A 27,783-nucleotide genomic window follows, 5' to 3' on the forward strand; every position below is an offset into this window, starting at 1 on the left:
ATCACAAGCCAACCTCTTGTCAACTTAGCATTGATACACGTCTCTTTTAAACATACTTAGTCTCCAAATAAAGACAATAACAAGGCATAATTTTGCAAAACATGGTGCAACCATCCTGCATATGACCAAAAACACATTCTAACTTTCCCTGGAAGAAGTGGTAAAGTCTTTGAGTGACGTTTAATATTCGATATTCCATAAGTTAACTACTATGATGTAAAATTAATAATACTTAAACACTGTGATGTGAAATCTTCTTATCTTACATGATAAGGGAATTAACAAAAAATAAAGGAAGGGAAGAAAACAAAGATATTTGCTTAATACATACACACAAACCCACTCCCCCCACCCCTCCCACACAAATGTATTCGTAAAAATAAGAAGGAAATATCATGACAATTACGGTACTTGTTTTTGTAACTGGTGACATGGTTGCAGGTGGTATTTATAACAACCCTTTCTCACTACCCATTTTGGATCTCCTTTACTTGTAGCAAGTACCTCAGTTCGTCTTGGCTCTTTACTAGATGGGGTGATCCAAACCTTCAGTCCTGAAGGGTCTGGGCCAGTAGAAATCCTTTCTGGATTGGGTTGTTTTGGTTTTCAATTGACCTTAATCACATGGCATGGTAATGCTAAGAGATTCCCTAAGGGATCTTCTGTCTTCCAGACATACTCTTCCTTCACTTCATTGTGGATCAGTTGTACAATTTTCTCTTGGTAGTCAGGATAACCACCCTAGCCAGCACAGTCATCTCCTTTATTTGCCTATTGATTCAGAGGTATGAGAAGCCCAAATGGGTTGGGTGGCAGTCTAAACTTCCAGTTGAGTGGATAATTGTTGTGTCTTTTGGTAAAAGCATTCCTTCCTTTGGAACTAAAACTTCTATGCCAACAGAGGATGAGGTCATGGAAACAGTATCCTGAAATTTTACTAGTGGGTCATTAGGCGGTAATAGTATGTGGTGCCATTCCCATTTTCATCCCTTAATTTCTGGACCTGTGAATCCTGGCCATGGAGAAAGAATACCATATATTTGACACCGATTCAGATATACACAGCCTTCTGAACAACATTGCTTCAGAGCTGCAAGGTTTTGCCACTTAGTGATGCTATAAGTGAGTCTTCAAATGTCCATTCCACTGCTCTGTCAAGCCATCAGTTCAGAATATGGGAAACATTTAAGACCAGTGAATTACATGAGTAATTGTACATGAGTGAGGCTTATTGCCTTTCTTAATTTTCTGTGAATTAATTTCCTCAATAAGAAGCAATACCATGTGGAATATCATGACAGTGTATAAGGCATTCCATAAGTCTGTAGTTGGTAGTTTTGGGAGAAGCATTGGTGCTGCAAAGGCAAATCTGTATCCAGAGTAAGTCTCTGTTCCCATAAGAGCAAAGTACTGTCCCTTCCATAATGTGTCAAATTGAAAGAGGCTCTCTTTTTTTTTTTTTTTTCTACTATTTATTTATTTATTTATTTATTTAATTCATTTATTATTATTATACTTTAAGTTGTAGGGTACATGTGCATAACGTGCAGGTTTGTTACATATGTATACTTGTGCCATGTTGGTGTGCTGCACACATCAACTCTTCATTTACATCAGGTATAACTCCCAATGCAATCCCTCCCCCTCCCCCCTCCCCATGATAGGCCCCGGTGTGTGATGTTCCCCTTCCTGAGTCCAAGTGATCTCATTGTTCAGTTCTCACCTATGAGTGAGAACATGCAGTGTTTGGTTTTCTGTTCTTGTGATAGTTTGCTAAGAATGATGGTTTCCAGCTGCATCCATGTCCCTACAAAGGACACAAACTCATCCTTTTTTATGGCTGCATAGTATTCCATGGTGTATATGTGCCACATTTTCTTAATCCAATCTGTCACTGATGGACATTTGGGTTGATTCCAAGTCTTTGCTATTGTAAATAGTGCTGCAATAAACATACGTGTGCATGTGTCTTTATAGCAGCATAATTTATAATCCTTTGGGTATATACCCAGTAATGGGATGGCTGGGTCATATGGTACATCTAGTTCTAGATCCTTGAGGAATCGCCATACTGTTTTCCATAATGGTTGAACTAGTTTACAGTCCCACCAACAGTGTAAAAGCGTTCCTATTTCTCCACATCCTCTCCAGCACCTGTTGTTTCCTGACTTTTTAATGATCGCCATTCTAACTGGTGTGAGATGGTATCTCATTGTGGTTTTGATGTGCATTTCTCTGATGGCCAGTGATGATGAGCATTTTTTCATGTGTCTGTTGGCTGTATGAATGTCTTCTTTTGAGAAATGTCTGTTCATATCCTTTGCCCACTTTTTGATGGGGTTGTTTGTTTTTTTCTTGTAAATTTGTTTGAGTTCTTCTACAAGGCTACAGTAACCAAAACAGCATGGTACTGGTACCAAAACAGAGATATAGATCAATGGAACAGAACAGAGTCCTCAGAAAGAGGCTCTCTTAACAGCTGTCCTTTGCTGACATTTTGAGGACAAATTTGGCTTCAGCCAACATGACTACTTGCTTTCATTGTATTTTGTCATTTCTCTCTAATCTAGACTTAATTTCTGGCACTATTTCACTTGGACTACTTCTTTGTATTCCTGATCCTAAAAACACCCTGCCCAGCCTAAATGTCACCTCTTTAAAGATATTTTAATTTATCACTTCAAGTTTTTGTTTCTCCGAGTCTATAGAGCAGTGGTGGCAAGTATGTTTCTGTTACAAACATCACTAATCATCATGGTGTTGTTCTCCCAAGCTGGGTTGTGACCTCAGAGTCTTCAATAATATAGCACCCCATGCATCCACTACAATGTCATCCGTTAGCATTCAATATGAAGATTAATTGTGAGCCTGCCATATTTCTCAGATGTGGATTATATTATAGTTAGTAACATGTATGCCTTGTTCTTCCAACTAAACCATAAGCTCCTTGATGACAAGAAATAAATCACTTTATTTTAGTATTTGTCTTAATAAACAACACAATGGCTTGAATGTAATAAGTATAAATATTATATAGCTATCTCCCATGTATTGAAAATATTGTTCTCCAATATCACGATCTGAACAGAAATGCTGTCAAGAATCTATTTCCCATTATTTAAAATGGGAAAAAAAATATAATGAGTACTTGTCAGCTCCAAGCTCTCAATTTCCTGAAACACAGTGAATATTTAAAATATTTCTTCCAGATCACCAAATATAATTTATTTGCTTGATAAAAATATAATTTGTTTGCAGTAACGTTGCCTTTTTTAGTGCCAGCAACATCTAAGATAAATACCCCCTTTGATGAGAATTGACCTGCTCCTCAAAATGTCCTTGTGATTATGACATTGTGTCAATTCTATTTGGAACATAACTTTTTTTTCCCCAAACAATTTTGTTAAGAAATGTCATATTGAGTATTAGAGACATGAATGCATTTTTTTCTATGTAAATAATTGGCTGAAAAATACTGTGCTAAAAGACTCATATGTTTTATAACATTGGGATATTAAAAAACAGGCAGCCTTCTACCAGAAAAATATTAACTATGTAGATCTTCTCTGCAGTTTTGCTGCACTTCTGTATTTACTTCATTGTTTATTTATTCATTCAACATTAGGTTGTCAATTATCTATCATGGTCTAATCTCATGTAGGCTTCAGACATTAGGCATTAGACAGGCAAATATAAAAATCACGTCCTGAAAAATTAGCTAATGGTCTAACAAAGGGATCAAACACATAGAGAAGTAATTACAATACAGATTAACACAATCTCTAGTAGATTTGGTAAGTCATAGCAAATTGAGACATTACTAGTTTCACCATCATAATTATTGAGGCTTCACAGAAGAGGTGGTGTATAATTTACCTTGAATAAACAATAGGAATGTGCTTGGTGGAATGGTAAGGTCAATGGTACAGAGTTACCCATTTGAGGCTGGGCAGGGTGGCCCACACCTGTCATCCCAATACTTTGGGAGACCGAGGTGGGAGGATTGCTTGAGGCCAGGAGTTTGAGACCAGCCTGGGCAATATAGCAAGACCTCATCTCTACAATAAAAAATACAAAAATTAGCTGGTTTTGGTTGCATGTGCTTGTAGTCTCAGCTACTCAGAAGGCTGAGATGAGAAAATCTCTTGAGCCCAGGCGTTCAAGTTACAGTGACCCATGAGCCATGATAGTGCGCCACCGCACTCCAACCTGGGTGACAGAGTGACGTCCCTTCTCAAAACAAAACAAAGCAAAACAAAATAGAGTTACATTTGAGAAACTTTTCAATAAGTTTTAAATGTCTGCAATGCAAAATGCATACAGCTGAATAGAGAGAGAGATGACTTGGCAGTTAATTGGAGCGAGATTCTGAATAGTATAAGAAATGCTCTGGGAAATTAGACTGTATCTTTTGGCAGTGAGGACAAAATTATGTAAGTTCTTTTGTGGAAGAGCTAGTCAGGGCTTCATTCATAAAAGATAGTTGACAAAAGTGCTGATTATGGGACATAGTGGAAAGATACTATAGACAGTAAACAGTAAGTGCCAAAATGATAAAGGCCTAAACAGGTTTTCAAATTTTCTAAGCTGTGATAAAAGCTAGTGGCAACAATAAATTTTTATGACTCACAGAATACCAATATCTGATAATTCTAAGACATATGGATTAGAGACTTAAATGTTAGACCTAATACCATAAAAACCCTAGAGGAAAACCTAGGTAGTACCATTCAGGACATAGGCATGGGCAAAGACTTCATGTCTAAAACACCAAAAGCAACAGCAGCAAAAGCCAAAATTGACAAATGGGATCTAATTAAACTAAAGAGCTTCTGCACAGCAAAAGAAACTACCATCAGAGTGAACAGGCAACCTACAGAATGGGAGAAAATTTTTGCAATCTACTCATCTGACAAAGGGCTAATATCCAGAACCTACAAAGAACTCAAACAAATTTACAAGAAAAAAACAAACAACCCCATCAAAAAGTGGGCAAAGGATATGAACAGACATTTCTCAAAAGAAGACATTCATACAGCCAACAGACACATGAAAAAATGCTCATCATCACTGGCCATCAGAGAAATGCACATCAAAACCACAATGAGATACCATCTCACACCAGTTAGAATGGCGATCATTAAAAAGTCAGGAAACAACAGGTGCTGGAGAGGATGTGGAGAAATAGGAACACTTTTACACTGTTGGTGGGATTGTAAACTAGTTCAACCACTATGGAAAACAGTATGGCGATTCCTCAAGGATCTAGAACTAGATGTACCATATGACCCAGCCATCCCATTACTGGGTATATACCCAAAGGATTATAAATCATGCTGCTATAAAGACACATGCACACGTATGTTTATTGCGGCACTATTCACAATAGCAAAGACTTGGAATCAACCCAAATGTCCATCAGTGACAGACTGGATTAAGAAAATGTGGCACATATACACCATGGTATACTATGCAGCCATTAAAAAGGATGAGTTTGCGTCCTTTGTAGGGACATGGATGCAGCTGGAAACCATCATTCTTAGCAAACTATCACAAGAACAGAAAACCAAACACCGCATGTTCTCACTCATAGGTGGGAACTGAACAATGAGATCACTTGGACTCGGGAAGGGCAACATCACACACTGGGGCCTATCATGGGGAGGGGGGGGGGGGGGAGGGATTGCATTGGGAGTTATACCTGATGTAAATGACGAGTTGATGGGTGCTGACGAGTTGATGGGTGCAGCACAGCAACATGGCACAAGTATACATATGTAACAAACCTGCACGTTATGCACATGTACCCTAGAACTTAAAGTATAATAATAATAAAAAGAAACAAAAAAATAGATTTTCATGAAAAATTATAAATATGTAAAAATATATAAACATATATTTCTATGAAATAAAATCTCAGTGCAAGAATGGGCATTGTACACAGTCACCGAGGATTAATATTCTCTTATGGATGAGAGTATTAGTATTTCAGGAGTCACTGAGGCTGAGAAATGCCTTAGTGTCTTGTGAAAACTTTTTATCAAGTTCTGCTCAGATAAGGATTCTTGGGGCTGGGAATCTGGGGCCCATTGAAGACACACCCCAGGTTCTTCTTATCCCTTTCCCCAGGGGTTATAAATAGCCCCACTTCCTTCTGCTGAGAGCCTTATTCAGATAACCCAGTGGAACTGACCTCTGGCTGCTGTCTTTCATTATGTCTGGATATTCTTTACCCCAGCGGTGGTCAAAGATAAATCAAACTGGTACTACTGCCAGATCTTTGCACTCAGTCCCTGGAGTCTGGTTGAAAAGGCCAAAAAGCCAGCCTTGTTCATCCCCTTTCTTGAATCTTTTAGTGAGACAAATTTCAGTTGAGCAGTTTTTTAAAGGAGCACTTTTGATTTAAAAGGAGTTTTTACTTAACTGTGACGTCTGATGCTTCAAAGTGTCCAGTTAATACTACTGGGGCTTTATCACAGCAAAAACAATTGTGAATGGGTATTGATTAAAAAAAGAGAATCATATAAGAAGGTTAGGCAACCTAAATAAAATTAAGTAGGAAACGAGCATGAGTCTAGATAGTGAAAGTTTTTCACAACAATGTTAAAATGATCAAGAAGTGGCCAGGCCCCGTGGCTCATGCCTGTAATCCCAGCACTTTGGGAGGCCGAGGTGGGCGGATCACCTGAGGTCAAGAGTTTGAGACCAGCCTGGCCAACATGGCAAAATGTCATCTCTAATAAAAATACAAAAATTAGCAGGGCCTGCTGGTGCATGTCTGTAGTAATCCCAGCGACTCGGGAGGCTGAGGCTGGAGAATCACTTGAACCCAGGAGGCGGAGGTTGCAGCAAGCCGCGATCACACCACTGCACCACTCCAGCCTGGGTAACAGCGAGACTCAGTCCAAAAAAAAAAAAAAAAAAAAAAAAAAAAGATCAAGAAGTTCTTTTCCTCATGTTTTGCAATTTAATCCTGTATCTTATGGAAAATTAGGAAAATTTTTCCAATGCTCAAAGGCACTGGGGATATTTCAGAACCGCATAGCTATTTTCAATATAAAAACTTCATGACATACTATAAAAAATATATTTATCAAGTCTAATCTTTCAAAATTGATTAACTGTAAAATGTAAAGTGTAGTTTTATTTAAAGAGAAATATTGTTGAGTAAGTAACTCTTAACCAAGCATTGCAGTCTTGAAATTCCTCAAGTATTAAAGTTGAGAGTAGCGTTTTTATGCATAAGTCTACATTTTTTTTTTTTAAGTACTAAAAAGAAACTAGCACTTGAATGAATAAAATTTTGGATCAATATTTTTCTTTTAATTTTTAATAGTGTACTTTATTGGGAGGAATTCAAACCCTAGGATTTCTTATTTTAGAGAGAAAATGACATGTAGTATTGAGAAAACAAATAATTTGGAAAAATAGAATTAAATATTTGATTTCTGATAAGTGATCTTAAGTTGATTACTAGCATTCTCTGCCTCTAAATGATACATGAGGAAATGAATCGCTTTCTACAATTGCACTATTTGTATTCAAACTGAAGTAATTTTATTTTATTTGTAATAATGCTGAAATTTGGAGATAATTATTAGTTTTAAATAACCTGGCTTTGTGAAAAATGACATTATTTTATCCAAAGAAAATTCAGATTTGGAGATTATATTTAGTTTTATAAAAGAAAATATGCAAACCTTCCATTGTAGCTTATGTTTGTGTTTTTTATTTTTTAAATTTTCAAACATAGGCAAATATGTCTTCAATTTAGTCATTTTCAAAATGACAACGAATACATTTTAAACCATATAGTATGGGGAAACAGATACTTTTATACCTTATAAAAGACTGTGAATTGATATATTTGAAATTAAATGCAGCTTTACTATTTAATCATAAATATAAATGCATATCCTGTGTTCCAGAAATTCATTTTCTAGGAATATATCATACACACATACACACACACATATATACACATACATATGTGTGTGTGTGTGTATATATATACACATACATATGTGTGTGTGTGTATATATATACACATACATATGTGTGTGTGTGTGTATAGATATATACACATACTTTTTTTCTTTTTTATTCCTACCCAGCCTTTCTCTCTCCAAAGGCCTCCACTTCTTCTTTAGTATGTAAATTTAGCATGATATGGAGTCTTTTTTCTATTTTTATTTTTCATTTAATATAAATAGATTATTCCATTTTGGTGCATATAATTTTTTTTTATTTTTTAAGTATCTGCAAAACATTCCATTGGACAGATTTACAATTATTTATTTAAACAAACCCAATCAATATACATTTTCAATGCTGCAATGTGTACATGCATTATTATACAGTATTATATATAATACTTTAAAATACACAGAATGCATTATTATATAGTATTATATATAGTATTATTCAAATACACAGAATGCATTATTATATAGTATTATATATAGTACTTTCAAATACACAGAATAATGCATGTACACATTGCAGCACTGAAAATGTATATTGATTGGGTTTGTTTAAATAAATAGTTGTAAATCTGTCCAATGGAATGTTTTGCAGATATTTAAAAAATAAAAAGAAGTATATGCACCAAAATGGAATAATCTATTTATATTAAATGAAAAAAAAAGATAGAGAAAAGATTCTATATCATGCTAAATGTACATGTTAAAGAAGAAATCTATAGGCACATAAATATACTTACATGTGCATAGGATATCTGTGGAAGGATATCCAAGGAGCTAGCAATAGTGGTGGCCTTTGGGGATAAAAGCTGGGTAGGAATAAAAAAGAAAATTACTTTTAAAATTTTCTGTACTTTAATACCTCTTGAACTCTGTTTTCAATGCATGCATTACAAATTTAGAAATACACATTAATTCTAAAAAACAGGAATAAAACATATAGTAGCCCTTATTTTGTTTGGTTCCCTTTCTGTTTACTTTAGATTACTCTTAAAAATAATAATTTGTATTTTGGTGGAAAAATTTTAAAAGGTTAATATTATAAAAAATATACAGCGATATTTATAAGAGCTTTTATCTTTATTACATAGTCCTAAGTAAGGCTGCTATTTCTTATGTGAAGAGAAATGTCAAATTAGTCTTTTATCTTAGTGACCTTGAGAACCAATGGATACAGCCTTATGATTATTCTAGTTATGGCAACTGGGTTTTAGTGTGAAGACACCTAAATTCTCAGTACAAATATGTCATGATATGATGCTGGTACTTATGGTTTTTTTCATGGAAAAGCATAGTATAGCTTGATAACTAATGTGTGACCATTCTGCTTCTTTATATATGTTTCTGTAACCTTGAAATTTTATCTCAAAATAAATGAACACTCAACAGGAAAACTCTATACAACTACAGAAGAGTAGGTCTTCAAATTGTACTCTATTTTGAATGAAGTTTTATCAGATAAATGAGGTTTTACTGAATATAGCTATTGTAAGTGTTCTTCAAAAATAAGAAAGACCACATTTTTACAAGACTTAGTAATTGAGACATATGTTGGCAGAATATTTAAAACATACTTCTAGGGGATTGAAAATTTTCCACAAGCGATTATAATCCTTCAGCTATTGGCACAGTTTTCTGACCAGTCCTTTTATTTAGTTTACATTTCTTATTAAAGTATATTTGATTCAACACAATAATTTCTCAAACAATTGAAATATAGAAATAGATACCCACTTTCCATCATCTAATCCTGACAATTTTATACTTGGAACATAATCAGGTGATGTAATTTTCTTTTTGATTATACTCTTCCCATGGCTCTTCCCATGGCTAGAGGGAAAACTGTGTGATTTTTCAATAAGTCTGAATGACTCCAAGAATATGTGAAGTTAATAGAATAAAGGGTTTCTCATCTGTGATTGAAAAATATAGGCCAGGTGTGATGGCTCACGCCTATAATCCCAGCACTTTGGGAGGTTGAGGCAGGCGGATCACCTGAGGTCAGGAGTTCGAGACCAGGTTGGTCAACATGATGAAACCCCATCTCTACTAAAAATACAAAAATTAGCCTGGAGTGGTGGCACACACCTGTAATCCCAGCTACTCTGGAGGCTGAGTCAGGAGAATCGCCTGAACCTGGGAGGCAGTGGTTGCAGTGAGCCAAGATTGCACCACTGCACTCCAGCCTGGGCAACAAAGCAAGATTCCATCTAAAAAAAAAAAAAAAAAAATGGAAAAAAAGAAAAATACAGTCATAAATGTATACAAGCTTTTAATAATCATCACTGTATAAGAGTCAATCTCTTAAGTATATTTAGCATCTTAATACAGACAATTTTGAGTTAATGAATTATGTTAGGTAGTTAAATATTTCGATTCAATTTTGTACGGGACCTCTTCTTTTAAATACATTTGTAAGTGTTTAGGTCATCGAAGACTCATAAACAGTTTGGCTATCTCATATTCCCTTCATAACTCATGAAGGAAGTTGCTACATATTTTTTTGTAATTATTATGTTTCCCTTCAGCACCTTGGGGCCTAGAACATCATGTTTTTATATTTAAATTAGGAGAAAAATGTATATATCACTAAGGTATGAAAGGTTTTATTGTCTCTCATGGAGGCCATCAGACTACCTTACATTTTCCCTGTGGAAAAAGAAAAAAAATACAGAAATTGAAAATGTTTACTGATGTGTCCCTTTTTCTGTTTTAGTGCCACATAGTCAAGAACAGATGGTTCCACACATTCTGCTGCCGTCCTGATCAATTGCCTGTGGGCACACTGTGGCCACACTGTCATCCTGATCAACTGCCTGTGGGCACACTGCTCCACAGCGATTTGTGGTCTCTGCTGCTAGAAGTTCCAGCAGCTGGTAACTTTTAAATGACCCATTCTTTCATTAATAATAATAATAATCACAATAATAAAAATGCCATCTTCTAGATACCCTGATGCATAGTTGTAAGCAATTAGGTGTTTTTGCAGTCACAATTCAGTTGTGTGTTTATGTGAATTAATTTTGTCTTCATGTTTTTAAAAAGTAAACATAAGTTGGCTGTGGAACTCCCATTTTCATAATGGTGTAACATGCTTCATCTGGAAACTTTGTGATAATCATATCACTTCTGATGAGCAAATATCATTTTCCTCTTGAGGGTGTCTGATACTAATGCTGTTATTTGACTCTTCCCTGCTCTGGTATTCCTTGCTCTGACTGATCTTTAGCTCTGTAGACTGGCATCCACAGCAGCCATCCCTAGTTCCTTGTGGTCTCTGGTTGTATGGCTTGCCCTTCTTGACCAAACTCTTGGCCAAAGTCCCTTCAGCGTAAGGACTCTGTTCATTCAGTCTAAAGACTCTGAGTGTGCACTGGTCCTGTTGGGAGTTGTGTACTCTGCTCTCTCTGCCACTTGATTCCTGCTGGGTTTTGCAAGGCTTGTTCTTGGGCTCATCTATGGAAGCACCTCAACGAGATATTTGTCATCTCTGCCCCAATTTGGACTTTCTAGCACTTCTCTAAATGAAGATTTTCAAAGAACTTGAAATTTTACTTGAATGTTTCTTTGAAGATATAATTCTGTCCTCTGGGATTTTGCTAATCCAGTCTGAGTATCTATATCCCATTTTCTTTGTCACCCTAAGTCAAGTCTCAAAGTATAGGACTGTGGCTTTCTCCTCAGGGACTCAGAGAGCAGCTAAATCATAAATTATTGACTTCAAATATTCTCCAAACTCGGTCTTCCTTGTCCAAAAGTGTACATGAGTGCGTGTGTGCATGTGTGTGTTTAATATTTTTTCCCTGTGTAGCAGGAAGCTGCTCTTAGGTGATCATCCTCAATCCTTCACTCTATGCCTGTTTCATAGACTTTACTCAGTCCTCTAGGCTCTGCTTCTTGTTCTTCTAAGAAAACTTTTTTTTTTTTTTTTTTTTTTTTTTTGCTGCTGTTGTTATTTAAAACCACAAACTTAAAACTGCCCTCATAGTAAATTCCTGGGGTCTTACATATGGAAAACTTTTTGGTTTTTTGACAATTGTGTTTGCTATGAATCTCAAATCCATTTACATAGCTTCTCAATTGAGTTCTTTGTTCTTAGCTGTCCTTGAATGCCCTACTTGGGTCCCTAGGGCTGGTGATACTCCTACCACTTTAGTAGTGCAGGGGAGGATAAAGGTAATAGGAATTGGGGGTTAAAGAAAAGGAACATGTAATGCCAAACTGTTATCCCTGACACATTCATGCACCTTTATTTACAGTGTCACACAATATGACATTTGTGACGGATGTGGAAATTGTACCCATCTTACAGACAAAAGAGTAGACTCTAAGACATTATTTTCCCTACCATCACACACCTGACAAGAACAAGACTAGAACCTAGATCCTTTGATTTTTGGTAATATGCCACAGATTCCTCTGTCATTCTTTTTTCTTTTTTTATTTTACTTTAAGTTCTGGGGTACATGTGCAGAACGTGCAGATGTGTTACATAGGTATACATATGCCACGGTGGTTTGCCTCTCCCATCAACCAGTCATCTACATTAGGTAATTCTCCTAATGCTATCCCTCCCTGCCAACAGGCCCCAGTGTGTGATATTCCTCTCCCTGTGTCCATGTGTTCTCATTGCTCAACTCCCACTTATGAGTGAGAAAAGGCGGTGTTTGGTTTTCTGTTCCTATGTTAATTTGCTGAGAATGATGGTTTCCAGCTTCATCCTTGTCCCTGCAAAGGACATGAACACATTTTTTTTTTTTGATGGCTGTATAGTATTCCATGGTGTATATGTGCCACATTTTCTTTATCCAGTCTAACGTTGATGGGCATTTTTGTTGGTTCCAAGTCTTTGCTATTGTGAATAGTGACGCAATAAACATACAAGTGCATGTTTCTTTATAGTGGAATTATTTATAATGCTTTGGGTATATACCCAGTAATGAGATTGCTGGGTCAAATGGTATTTCTGGTTCTAGATCCTTGAGGAATCACCACACCGTCTTCCACAATGGTTGAACTAATTTACACTCCCACCAACAGTGTAAAAGCTGTCCTATTTCTCCGCATCCTCTCCAGCATCTGTTGCTTCCTGACTTTTTAATGATCACCATTCTAACTGGCGTGAAATGGTATCTCATTGTGGTTTTGATTTGCATTTCTCTAATGACCAGTGATGATGAGCTTTTTTTATGTTTGTTGGTGGCATAAATGTCTTCTTTTGAGAAGTGTTTGCTCATATTCTTCATCCACTACTTTTTATCTTTTTTTTTTTTTTTTTAATGGAGTCTCACTCTGTTGCCCAGGCTGGAGTGCAGTGATGAGATCTCAACTCACTACAACCTCTGCCTCCCAGGTTCAAGCAATTCTCGTGCCTCAGACTCCTGAGTAGCTGGGGTTCCAGGTGTGTGCTGCCATGCCCGGCTAATTTTTGTATTTTTAGTAGAGACAGGGTTTCACCATGTTGGCCAGGCTGGTCTCGAAGTCCTGACATCAAGTGATGTGCCTGACTCAACCTCTCAAAGTGCTGGGATTAGAAATGTGAGCCACCACGCCTGGCCTGCCGTTCTTTACTTCGTTTCATTTTGGTTGTAGCTGCCCTAAATCCCTCAAACTAGCATAAGTTTTTTTTTTTTTTTTTTTTTTTTTCCATGCAAGTTCTGTTTTTGTCACTGCAGAGGAAAGGCACAGAATGACATAGTTGGTGAAATGAAAACATCCAGCCTGTCAGATTTATGCATATTGTATCTAATATAACTTCCCACGTTTTATCTTTTTTACTATGAGATAGCTTCTCTTTCCTGCTAAGCCAAGTGAAATCCACATCCCCAATATAATTTCTTAGATTTATATATGTGTATATAGTTTAAAAATCAGAAGCTAACACGGGTAAATCATATTACTTTAATGCTTCATTTTTATAATCTCATCCTTCTGGGTTGTATATATATATGTACAATAGAGAAATAGGCAGATTCTGCATACATATTGCGTAGATTCTATACAAATTGGATTTTATTCTAAGTACAATGAGAAGCTGGTTAGGAATTTCAAGCTAGGGAATGAAGTGACTTGATTACCATTTCTTAAAAGGTGAGTCAAACTGCTGAGAGGAGATCAAATTGAAAATAGGGGGAAGGCAAAGAGCAGAAAGGGAGAGGAAACAGAGGGGAAGAGACTGTTATAACTGTGAGGCAAGAGATGCCTCAGTCTGAATTAGGGCAACGGGAACAGAGATGGAGAGCGTGATAGTTAGGGCACGTATTGGAAGTAGAGTGAATAGGACTTCCTTTGCTTCTTACCTGGAAGCAGACTTCAAAGACACAGGCAGTAATTCACTGTAATTCTCCCGTTTCGCTAAATACATTTAATATGGTTTCCATACTCATCTAATATGAAACCAGGAGGAAGTATAGACCTCAATGCATAATAAATAGAAAGCAGTTATTACTACATATTCTAATATTCTTGGTTTTTCAGTATCATTTTAACAAGGCACAATGTTTAAGAAAAAAATTTCTCAAATGTTGGCATATTGAAATAGACAGTTAATTTATTATCATTAATATCAGGATTGTTTTAAGGCCAATGGAATTGGATTTTCCTTTTGTTCCTAATCCAAGAAATGTTTATTTTTGTTGATATTCTTGGCTTAGTGTAAAGTCTATCTTTTGAGATTGGCATTCCCCTGTGACTAAATGGTGAATTATGCTGTCTGGAAAGTTATCATGAGTTCCACTGTGGTTTTGGTTCAGTAAGTTTTTATGTATTTTTACAAATTTTGTACATATACCCAGAGGTTTTTTGGCACTGGTTACATTTTGAAATTCAAGAGAGTAAATATGAACCATTTAACGGTCTCCAATTCTAGGTTCATCATTTTAAATATATTAAAATATGCATACAAGAAGTTTTCTGAAATTTAAAACAGAGACTAATTTGGCAAAGATTGTATTAATATTACAAAAAAAGCAGCTTTCTCTGCGGCTCATTTGAATACATGTCCTTTAGGTCAAGAGAGAGATATTATAAACCTGAGCTCTGGAACTTAGAGGAAGTGCATTTAATATTCTGGATATTTGTTTTGTATACCTAGTAGTGGGCTAAGACCAATGCTAATTGATTTAACCTATTCCTGGAAAACCTTTCAAGCTTACAGTAAACTTAAATTTAGCAACAGTATAGAGAAATGCAAAAGTATTTGGGAATGAAGAAAAATTCATTAAAAAAATAAAGCATAGCTCTTTCAAGAACATAAAATATGTGTTTGCTAAAGTATTTCTTTCCTCTCATGTGGCACATGTAAATGACCCACTAGCAAAATGAAGCCACATATGGCATATTTTACTGAAAGTTTAATTTATAATAAAATGAGACCTATAATTCTTATTTATGCACATCATTAGCTCCCCAAATTAACTATTAATTGCACAGGTTAAATAATGTCAACCGAAGATATAATATAATAAAGGTGAAAATAATAAGAAATACTCAGAATTATGTGACATACATCTTGGAAACTGCTTTTCACCTTGACAATGTGAGTTTCATTCAGGAACTTACAATGAACACTCACACATAGGTAATGGTGATATTTTAGTAAAGGGGTATTATTTTGTGCATAATCACAATGAGACTATGTTATGACAGAGGTAGACAGCAGTTTCAGAGGCAGCAGCAGTGGTTTGAGACATAGGATTGTTGGTACTATTGTTATTTTCTGTCTCATGGTACCCTCATTTTGGCCACTGCTTTTTCATCTGCCAAGGAACATCAGCAACTCTTGTCTGCTACCACCTCAAAATGTTGTCAGAGCTTTCATATTTTGCTTGGTAACCCCTTGAGATCTTTGGATGAAAAGAGCCATAAAAATCCAAAGTGTTTTTCTAGGTGGGGGTTTCCAAAATTGGTCCATTTGAGGGAGCCACCCACTTGGATATTGAATGCCCTCTCTGTGTAATGTGGAAAAAGTGGTTGGTGAAAATTTGCTCCTCTAGCATCACCAAAGAAAAAAGAAAAAAAAAAAAACAGACATCTTTATTGTTTAGAAAGTAAAACACACCCATTGGGGATCACTTCATCATTTTTTTAAGTGAATGAAAACATCACAAGTTGAACTGATGAAATGCAGGATAAGTGCAAACAGACTACACCCTTCCTCTTTCAGTCACAAGGAGAAGTGGTCTGCCAAGTCTCCCCACTACACCCTCCCTGTCTAGTGAAGGGCCCTAGTTGGCTTGCAAACCATGTCCGTATCTGAGCTACAACTAATCATGCCACTGTTGAGTCATCAACAGAAAATCCCACAGACTGGTTGCTTTCCTCTTTGTGGTGTAGAGCAATGATTTGAAAGAGAATCTATTCCCGGTCATCTTTTCTCTTTTCATCTGAGTCATTTTTCCCCCTCTTCTTACTCTCATTTCTTCCAGTTTTTAATTATCATATTTCTCTTAACCCATCCTTTTCTAATCTCAAGGGCTATTTTAAAAGAATGCTTGCTCACCAAATGCAACTCTCCAAGAGCTCATTTGGAAAAAATAATATCTTTCTGTCTCTCCAGCTGCCAAAAGTCATCATGAGTCATGTTTTTGACTCAATTGACAGAAATACTTAGTATAAATAGCTGGCCTTTCCCAGAGTAGCCCCTTAGCTGCCATTCCATCTTGCTGATTTTAACTAACTGAGAAGATGCAGCATTTGACTGGAGTAGCCTACCTGGTCATTATGGCCTTCTTATTTTCCTTGTCTTTGTTACAACTGGCTAAAGCAATCCATTGAGTGGGAGATAAGCAAAATACATGGTTGTCTGTGAGCATTCTAGCTCTATAGTATCTTGTTTGGATCATTCTTGTCAAGTTACTTCCCCTAAATTGAACTGGTTTCCCATATACTAAATCAGAAATTAAGTAACCTAGTTTCTAAATACGAATAATATTAATAAAATAATAAAGTCATTCCTTAAAAATGTTATTATGACAATTTGATATTAGTGACTTGGGAACTATGGAAAGAAACTCGGCTCAAATAGACATGGTATTGGATTTCTTAGTACATTAAGAAGTAAGTATATTTAGTGGAGTACAAAGGAACTATTGATGGTGTTTACTGTTGACCTTGTCAAAGTCAAAGTTTTTAAAACTGAAAAAAGTGACTCATACAAATATAGAATAAACATGTCGAAAGTTTATTTAACTCATTAACAAGGCTTACAGGTCAAGAGTTTAACCGCGTAAGAAGAATCAGTAAAATACATGGATAAACATATTTACTCACTGATTTATTAACCTCAAAGAATTGATTTGCAAATTCTGGACTTTCTGACCTATAGAACTTCAGAAATTCTGAAAGTTCTATAGGTGAGGAAGTCGAGAAGGGAAGATTATAAATATGCTGGAACTCCATCAGTTTGGGCCAAAGTTTGTTGTTTACAGGCTGTCAGAAAAAAATGATTAGGAGCAGGCTGGAACTTAAAAGGGCCCAAGCTGTGTCCTCAGGGAAGGCTTAAACATTTTAGCCTTAAATATTCCCCAATTTAGACCCAGGGAAGTCTGAACTGACTGAAAAAGTCAGCCCTACCCAGAGTAATCTCTCTAATTTATACTTAATTGATCAGAAACTTCATTTGTGTAGGCAAAAAATCCCTTTACCTAGATTAATGTTTGATTAGACAACTGAGAAAAACCTGTGTACACAACTCCAAAATGGCTGCTGTGTCCCTTCCATCCTCCACCTCTTATGAAGAATATCTCTTAGAGCCCACCTTTCCTGGAAACACACTAGAAAGGCAATTCTGGAGAATGCAGTTTATCCTAGCCAAGGCGCCACAACCACAAAGTCATTTGTGTATACTTATGGACTGAAAAAACAAAGGTTGGATTAATATTGCTTAATTAGATGCAAAACTGATTAATGTTCAGTAAGGCAAAAGAACACTGATACACTGTTGGTGGGAATATAAATTAGTTCTACCACTGCGCAAAGCACTATGGCAATTTCTTAAAGAGCTAAAAGCAGGACTACCATTTGACCCGCAATCCCATTACTGGGTATGTACCCAGAGGAATATAAATCATTCTACCATAAAGACACATGCGTGCGATATGTTCGTTGTAGCACTGTGCACAAGAGCAAAGACGTGGAATCAACCTAAATGCCCCTCAATGACAGATTGGATAATGCAAACATGCTGCATATACACCATGAAATACTATGCAGCCATGAAAAAGAACGAGATCATGTCTCTTGTGGGAATATGGATGGAGATGGAGGCTATTATCCTTAGCAAACTAACATGGGAACAGAAAATCAAATACCACATGTTCTCACTTATAAATAGGAACTAAATGATGAGAACTTATGAATACAACAAATGAAACAACAAACACTGGGATCTACTTGAGGATGGAGGCAGCAGTTTCCTCCATGCTGTTCTGTTGATAGTGAGTGAGTTCTTACCAGATCTGATGGTTTTATAAGAAGCTCTTCCCCCTTCAAGCTCTCTCCTGCCTACGGCCATGTAAGACTTGCATGCCTCCCCTTCTGCCATGACTGTAAATTTCCTGAGGCCTCCCCAGCCACGCAGAACTCTGAGTCAATTAAACCTCTTTCCTTTATAAATTATCCAGTCTTTGGTATGTCTTTAAAGCAGTGTGAAAACAGACTAATACAGTTGGCATATACTTATTCCTATTAGTCTCTTATAATCCTTTTTATTTTTGTGGCATCATTTGCAATATCTCTTGTTTCATTTCTGATTTTACTTATTTTAGTCTCCCCTCTAAGGGGACCATTTTCTTGAACTTTTCAATAAACCATCTTTATTTTCTCTATTTTTACATTCTTTAGCTTATTTTTACTGTAATCTTTATGATTTTCACCCTCCTATAACATTGAGATTATGTTTTTTCTAAGTTTTTACAGTGTCAATTTAGGTTGTTTTATTAAGATATGTATTATTTTTCATGAAAACTTCTATTGCTATAAACTTCTGTCTTAATACTTCATCCCATAAGCTTTGATATGCTATGTTTTCATTTTTGTTTGCTTCAAGATATTTTCTAATTTCCCTTTTCATTTCTTTTTTGACCCATTGATTGTTCAAAAGTGTGTTGTTTAATTTTTGCATATTTACGAATTTTCCAGTTTTCCTTCTGATATTGATTTCTAGTTTCCTTCCATTGTGGTCAAAAAAGACATTTGGTATGATTTTAATCTTCTTAAATTTGTCAGGACATGTTTTGTTACCAAATATGTGATTTATCCTGAAGAATGTTCTGGATGAACTTGAAAATATTGTATATTCTGTTGCTGTTTGATTGAATGAATGTTCCACTCACATCCCTTAGACCTCTAGCATGTGGTCTCTAGTGTTCTTCAGGTCAAATGCTTTCTGCTGATAGTTTGTCTGGTTTTTCTATACGTTACTGAAAGTGAGGTATTGAAGTATCCTACTGAAGCTATTTTGCTGTCTAGTCTTCTCTTCAGTTCTGTCAGTGTTTGCTTCATATATTTAGGTGCTCTGGTTTGGTTGCATATATTTTTATAATTGTTATATTTTCCTGGTGTATTATCTCTTATATTATAATTTAATGGTCTTGTTTGTCTCTTGAGATAGTTTCTGACTTGAAATTCATTTTGTCTGATATAAGTATATTTACCTGTCTTCTTTTTTGGTTACTATTTGTACAGAATATCTTTTTCCATCTCTTCACTTTCAGTCTAAGTTTGTCCTTAAATCTAAAGTACGTTTCTTATAGTCAGCATATAGGTGGATCTTGTTTTAGTTGTTTGTATTTAATTCATTCAGTCACTCTATGTGTTTTGGTTGGAGAGCTTAATCAATTTACATAGCAAGTAATTATTGATAGGGAAGAATTTATTATTGCCATTTTGTTAATTATTTTCTGTTTGTATTGTAGTTCTCTTGTCCTGCTCTTCTCTCTTGCTGTTTTCCTTTGCATTTCATTTTTTTTGTAGTGATATGCTTTTGTTATTTTCTTTTCATTTTCTGTAAGTTTTATAGGTATTTTATTTGTGGTTATCTTAGAGTTTATGTACAATACCTTATAACAGTCTATTTTAAACCAATAACAACTTAGTTTCAATCACATACAAAAATTTTAGTATTTTATGCCCCCACCCACTTTATGTTATTGATATCACAAGTTAAATCTATTTATATTGTGTATACATTATCATATTTTTATTTATAGTTAAATAACTTGTCTTTTAAATACTACTGCTATGATTTGAATGTATGTATTCCTCCAAAATTCATATGTTGGAACCTAATACCCAATATGAGAGTACTGAGATGAGGGGACTTATGGGAAGTGATGAAGTCATGAGTTCTTCACCTTCATGGATTAGTGCTCTTATTAAATAAATTGAAGGGTGCAACCTAGTCTTTTTTGCACTTTTGTCTGTTTTTGCCATGTGAGGATTCAGTGTCTCTCACTTTTGTGCCTCCGTAGCCATGTGAGATTGCAGCAAAAGGCACCACCTTAAAGTACACAGCAAGCCTTCACCAGACACCAAATCTGCTGGAGCCTTGACCTTGGACTTCCCAACCAAAAGAACCATGAGAAATACATTTTTATTGTTTATAAATTACCGCTGGCTGGGTATATTGTTACAGCAACACAAATAGACTAAGATAACTAGAATAAATGTAATTTATCTACCACTGCTACTATGATATGCTATTCTGTATTTGTCAGTATATTTACCTTTATCAGTTTTGTACCTTCGTATGCTATCATGTTGCTGTTTAGTGTTCTCACATATAACATTGAAAAACTCCCTCTAGAATTTCTTGCTAGGCAGTTATAGTGAGTACTATCTCAGCTTTTGTTTGTCGGAAGTCTTTATTATCCCTTCATTTTGAAGGACAGTTTTCAAATTCAGTAATCTTGGTAGGCAGTTTTTTCTTTCAAACTTTGAATGTAACATTCCACTGCCTTCTGGCATGTCTGGTTTCTGCTGAAAAGTCCACTGATAATCTTGTGAAATGTCCCTTGTATGTGACAAGTCACTTTTCTTTTGCTGCTTTCAAAATTTTGTCTTTACCTGACAATTTGATTATAATGTGTCTTGATGTGGATGTATTCAAGTTCATCTTATTTGACATTGTTTGAGCTTCCCAGATCTAGATGTTCATTTTATTTCTCAGGTTTAGGGCATTTTCAGACATTATTTCTTTGAATAAAATTTCTGGTCCTCTTGCTCTATCTTCTCCTTATTGGAAACCCATAATGCATATTGGTCCATTTTATGGTGTCTTACAAATACCTTAATGTCTTTATTATTGTTCATTCTCTTTTCTTTTGGCTTCTCTGACTGGATAATTTCTAATTAACTGTCTTTGAGTTCACTTATTTCCTTTTCTGCTTGCTCTAGTCTGCTGATGAATCTTTTTAAATTTTGCAGCTCAATTATTGTATTTTTTAGCTCCAAGATAACTGTTTGGTTCCTCTGTAAATTTTTAAATTTTTTTCTTGAATTCACTTTTTGTTCATGCATTACTCTCCTGAGCTCACTGAGCATTTTAACTATTGTTACTTTGAATTATCTGTCGTGTAATTCATATATCTCCATTTCATTAAATTTGGTTTCTTAAATGTTATTTTGTTTCTGGTTTTTGGATCATTTTCCCTTGTTTCTTCATTTTTTCTTGACTCTTTGTATGTGTACAGTAGAAAAAAAAAATGTCACTTCTTCAAGTTCTTATACATTGGCCTTGTACAGGAGAAGAACTCCACCAATCACTGTCCTGAGGTTTCATGGGTCTCAAATCTTTGTGTTAGTTCAAACCACTGTTTTTGTTCTTTGGGGTCTCAGGCATCTAAGTTTTTTAGAACTTTCTTCAGTATAAATAAGGTCCTTTCAGCACTCTGAGATAGGCAGGTTAGAAGTTAATCCTGGGCCGGGCGGTAACTCATGCCTGTAATCCCAGCACTTTGAGAGGCTGAAGCCAGCAGATCACCTCAGGTCAGGAGTTTGAGACCAGCCTAGCTCACATGGTGAAACCCTGTTTCTACTAAAAAAAAAAAAAAAATGTATATACACACACACACACACACACACACACACACACACACACACACAAAATAGCTGGGCATGGTGGCGCATGCCTGTCATCTCAGCTACTCAGGAGGCTAGGATAGGAGTCTGAGGCAAGGGAATTGCTTAAACCTGGGAGGTGGAGGTTGCGGTAAGCTGAAATCATGTCCCTGCACTCCAGCCTGTGGGACAGAGCAAGACTCTGTCTCCAAAAAAAAAACAAAGAAGTTAATCCACCAAGATAAGTTAGAACTCTGGATGCAAAATCCAACACTTTTCCTCCTCAGGGAGAAGCTGGGAATTTGGGTTTATCACCCACTTGCTCTGCACTGAATGAGAAAAGGAGCTGTGGTGAGTGGCCACATGCTAGTTCAAGCCACTGTTCTATTCTCTGTAGCTCCCAGAATACTTGCTTATGCTAAACCCGGTCAGCTTTCCCAGGCAGATGAGATAGAAGCCAGACTCTTGAACAGCACTCAAAACATTTGGCCTACTACATGTGCAATTAAACTCCTTTGCTTCTCAAGGAGAAGCTGAGTCAAGGATTTGCTTCTGATGGAATGGTGCTGTGCCAGAAGTGAAAATTTTGGCATGAGGAAGTTTTTGCTATTTCTACTGGTTCCAGTATTGCTGATTTTACACTTAACTGAGGTGCAGGAGTCTCTTAACTAATTTCTGGATTTCTCACAAAGGGGACCAATCCATCTGTTGTTAAACTGGTGTGTTCATGGGTGTAACATTTCTTCTGCCATCTTGCTGTCATCATGCCAGGACCATTATTTTCTACTTGTGCAATATTTTTTAATGAAGAATTAAGATATAGACCCAAATTTGAAAATAATCTTGTTGAAAATAATCAAATTTTAAAATCATCAATTGGTTTAGTAAGAACAAAGAAAACAGTGTGTTAATCTTGAATGTTTTATGCCATTAAAATCTATATTACTGTTTTGAATATGACTGATTCATTATTTTTCTCTCCTAAACTAATGACCATATAGGTCATATTAATAAACCAATTATTCAGTAAATGTTTGTAAATATACATTTCCAATGCAGCTTGAAATGACATATGTAAGAATAAATTAAAAAATAATCTGTGCAGACATTTTGCTTCATCTGTCTGAAAACAATTTGAACAGTTTGTGATATATTCACTACATCCATCATTGAGCTTTTTTTTATTGTTCTGTAAGTTACTGGGGTACAGGTGGTATTTGGTTACACAAGTAAGTTATTTAGTGGTAATGTGTAAGATTTTGGTACACCTGTCACCTAAGCAGTAAACACTGCATCATATTTGTAGTCTTTTATCCCTCACCCTTCTCTCACTCTTCCCCTGAAGTCCCCAAAGTCCACTGTGTCATTCTTATGCTTTTGCGTCCTCATAGCTTAGCTCCCACATATAATTGAGAACATGGAAGGTTTGGTTTTCCATTCCTGAGTTACTTTACTTAGAATAATAGTCTCCAATCTCATCCAGGTTGCTGCAAATGCTGTTAATTCATTCCATTTTATGGCCGAGTAGTATTCCATCATATATATATATATAAAAAACAGTTTCTTTATCCACTCATTGATTGATGGGCATTTGGGTTGGTTCCACTTTTTAGCAGTTGAAAACTGTGCTGCTATAAACATGTGTGTGCAAGTATCTTTCGTATAATGACTTCTTTTCCTCTGGATAAATATACCCAGCAGCGGGATTGCAGGATCAACTGGTAGCTCCACTTTTAGTTCTTTAAGGAATCTCCATACTGTTTTCAATAGTGGCTGTACTAGTTTACATTCCCACCAGCAGTGCAAAAGGGTTCCCTGATCACTGCATTGGTCCCAATTTTTAAAAAAATTTTTGATTATGGCCATTCTTGCAGGAGTATTGCATTGTGGTTGTGATTTGCATTTCCCTGATCATTAGTGATGTTGGGCATTTTTTTTCATATGTTTGTCGACATTTATATATCTTCTTTTGAGAATTGTCTATTCTTGTCCTTAGCCCACTTTTTGATGGGATTACTTGTTTTGTTTTTTTTGGGGGGGGGGAGGGGTTGCTTATTGATTTGTTTGAATTAGTTGTAGATTCTGGATATTAGTCCTTTGTCAGATGCACAGATTGTGAATGTTTTCTCCCATTTTGTGGGTTGTCTGTTTATTCTGCTGACTGTTCCTTTTGCCGTGCAAAAGCTCTTTAGTTTAACTAAGTTCCAACTATTTATCATTGTTTTTATTGCATTTACTTTTGGGTTCTTCGTCATAAAATTCTTGCCTAAGGCAATGTCTATAATGGCTTTACCAATGTTATCTTCTAAAATTTTTATAGTTTCAGGTCTTAAATTTAAGTTCTTAATCTATCTTGAGTTGATTTTTGTGTAAGGTGCAAGATGAGGATCTAGTTTCATTCTTCTACATGTGGCTAGCCAATTATTCCAACGCCATTTGTTAAAAAGGGTATCCTTTCCCCATTTTTTGTCTTTGTTTGCTTTGTCAAAGATCAGTAGGATGTTAAGTATTTTGGCTCATTTCTGGGTTCTCTATTCTGTTCCATTGGTCAATGTGCCTATTTTTATACCAGTACCATGGTGTTTTGGTGACTATGGCCTTATAGAATAGTTTGAAATCAGATAGTGTGATGCCTCCTGATTTGTTTTGCTTGCTTAGTCTTGCTTTGGCAATGTGGGCTCATTTTTGGTTCCAAATGAATTTTAGATTTTTTTTTTCTAATTCTGTGAAGAATGGTGGTGGTATTTTAATGTGGACTGCACTGAATTTGTAGATTGCTTTTGGCAGTATGGTCATTTTCACAATATTGATTCTACCCATCTGTGAGCATGGGATGTGTTTCCATTTGTTTGTGTCATCTGTGATTTCTTTCAGCAATGTTTTGTAGTTTTCATTGTAGAGGTCTTTCTATTCCTTGGTTAGGTATATTCATAAATATTTTATTTTTTTGCAGCTATTTTGTAGAAGGGATTGAGTTTTTTATTTAATTCTTTCCTCAGTTGCCATTTGTGTATAGGAGAGCTACTAATTTGTGTACATTAATTTTGTATCCAGAAACTTTGTTGAATTATTTTATCAGTTCTAGGAGCTTTCTGCAGGAGTCTTTAGGGTTTTCAAGGTAAATGATCAGATTGTCAGCAAACAGTGACAGTTTGATTTCCTCTTTACAGTTTTGGATGCCTTTTATTTCTTTCTCTGGTCTGATTGCTCTGGTTAGGACTTCCAGTACTATGTTGAAGAGGAGTGGTGATAGTGGGCATCCTTGTCTTGTTCCAGTTCTCAGAGGAAATGCTTTCAACTTTCCCCCATTTGTTATTATGTTGACTATCGGTTTGTCATAGATGGCTTCTATGACATTGAGATATGTCTTCTGTATGCCGATTTTGCTGAGCGTTTTAATCATAAAGGCATGCTAGATTTTGTCGAATGCCTTTTCTGCATCTATTGAGATGATCATGTGATTTTTGTTTTTAGTTCTGTTTATGTGGTGTATCACATTTATTGACTTGTGTTTTTTTTTTTTCTCTTGTTGCCCAGGCTGGAGTGCAGTGGTGCAATCTCGGCTCACTGCAACATCTGCCTCCTGGGTTCAAGTGATTCTCCTGCCTCAGCCTCTTGAGTAGCTAGGAATACAGGCACCTACCACCACACCTGACTAATATTGTATTTTTAGTAGAGATGGGGTTTCACCTTGTTGGCCAAGCTGGTCTCGAACTCCTGACCTCAGGTAATCCACCCACCTCAGCCTCCCAAAGTGCTGGGATTACAGGTGTGAGCCAACGCACCTGGCCTGACTTGTGCATGTTAAACAGTCGCTGCATCCCTGGTATGAAGCCCACTTGGTCATGGTGGATTATCTTTTTGATATGTTGTTGGATTTGCTTAGCTATTATTTTGTTAAGGATTTTAGCATCTTTGTTCATCAAGGATATCAGTCTGTAGTTTCCTTTTTTGGTTATGGCCTTTCCTGGTTTTAGTATTAGGTGGATGCTGGCTTCATAGAATGAATTAGGGAGAGTTTCTTCTTCTCTGTCTTTCTTCTTTCTCTATCTTGTGGAATAGTGTCATAAGGATTGGTACCCATTCTTCTTTGAATGTCTGCTAGAATTCTGCTGTGAATCCATCTGGTCCTTGACTTCTTTTTGTTAGTAATTTTTAAATTACTATTTCAATCTTCCTTCTTGTTATTGGTCTGTTCAGGGTATCTGAATCTTCCTGATTTAAGCTAGGACGGTTGTATTTTTCCAGGAGTTTATCAATCTCTTCTAGGTTTTCTAGTTTATGTGTTTAAAAGTGTTTATAGTAGCCTTGAATGTATTTTGTACTCCAGAGGTGTCAGTTGTACTATCTCCCGTTGAGTTTCTTAATGAGGTTATATGGATTTTCTCTTTTCTCGGTTTATCTTGCTAGTGGTCTATCAGTTTTATTTATCTTTTCAAAGAACCAGCTTTTTGTTTTATTTATCTTTTGTATTATTTTTTGTTTGTTTCAAATTCATTTAGTTCTGCTCTGATCTTGGTTATTTCCTTTCTTCTGCTCAGTTTGGGTTTGGTTTTAGACTTCTAGTTTCTCTAGTTACTTGAGGTGTTACCTTAGAATGTCAGTTTGTGCTCTTTCAGTCTTTTTGATGTAGGTGTTTAAGGCTATAAATTTTCCTCTTAGCACCGCCTTTGCCATATCCCAGAGGTTCTGATAGGTTGTGTCATTATTGCCATTCAGTACAAATAATTTGTAAATTTCCATCTTGATTTCATTTTTGATCCACTGCTTGCTCATTCAGGAGCAGGTTATTTAATTTCCATGTATCTGCATAGTTTTGAAAGTTCCTTTTGGAGTTGATTTCCAGTTTTATTCCACTGTGGTCTGAGAGAATGATTGATATAATTCCAATTTTCTTAAATTTATTGAGGCTTGTTTTATGGCCTACTGTATGGTCTATTTGGAGAAAGTTCCATGTGCTGTTGAATCAAATGTGTATTTTGCAGTTGCTGGATGAAATGTTCTGTTCTGTATATATCTGTTAAGTCCATTTGCTCCAAAGTACAGTTTAAATCCATTGTTTCTCTGTTGACTTTCATGCCCTCTGCCGAGTGCTAGGCAGGAGGCTTCTCACCCCGTCCAAACTGTTACAAAGTTCAGATGGAGATTTCCTTCTCTCTGTAGTGTTCCCATCCCCACCCGCACCCTCCGCCCCTCTCCATTCCTCTGGCCACCCTCCTGATGGATCCCTGTGGTGCCAGGAATAACCTGTTTGGGGACCCAGCAAGCTCCGAGAGCCTTTCTACTGCTTCCTCTACTCCTGCATTTCACTTGGCTCTCTAAATTGACCCAGTTCCAGGTAAGATCGGCAATTTCTTCCGCAAACAGACCTTCAGTTTTTCCAGTGGGGGCGTGTGTTGGGGAGAGGAGGCTCTCTTTTTTCCACTTCCGAAGTTGGGGCACACAGTATTTGGGGTGTCTCTCGGGTCCTGCAGTAGCAGTCTGCTTTCTTCAGAGGGTCTATGGGTCGTATTGGGATTGCTGATTTGTTCTTGCAGTAGATCTGGAGCTAGAATTCACAATGCGAGCCTCCACATGCTGCTCTATCTATGTGAGTCAGAGCCTTAATCTACTCCTGCCTCCTGTCAGCCATAATGATCGAATTCCCCTGAGATCTTTAAGGACAACGGTTTAAAAGACATGGACACAGGGATGGGAACATCACACACTGGGGTCTGTCAGGGGGTGGGCGGCTAGGGGAGGG

This window comes from Macaca thibetana, chromosome 8, assembly GCF_024542745.1.
Source record: "Macaca thibetana thibetana isolate TM-01 chromosome 8, ASM2454274v1, whole genome shotgun sequence".
Classification (NCBI taxonomy): Eukaryota; Metazoa; Chordata; class Mammalia; order Primates; family Cercopithecidae; genus Macaca; species Macaca thibetana.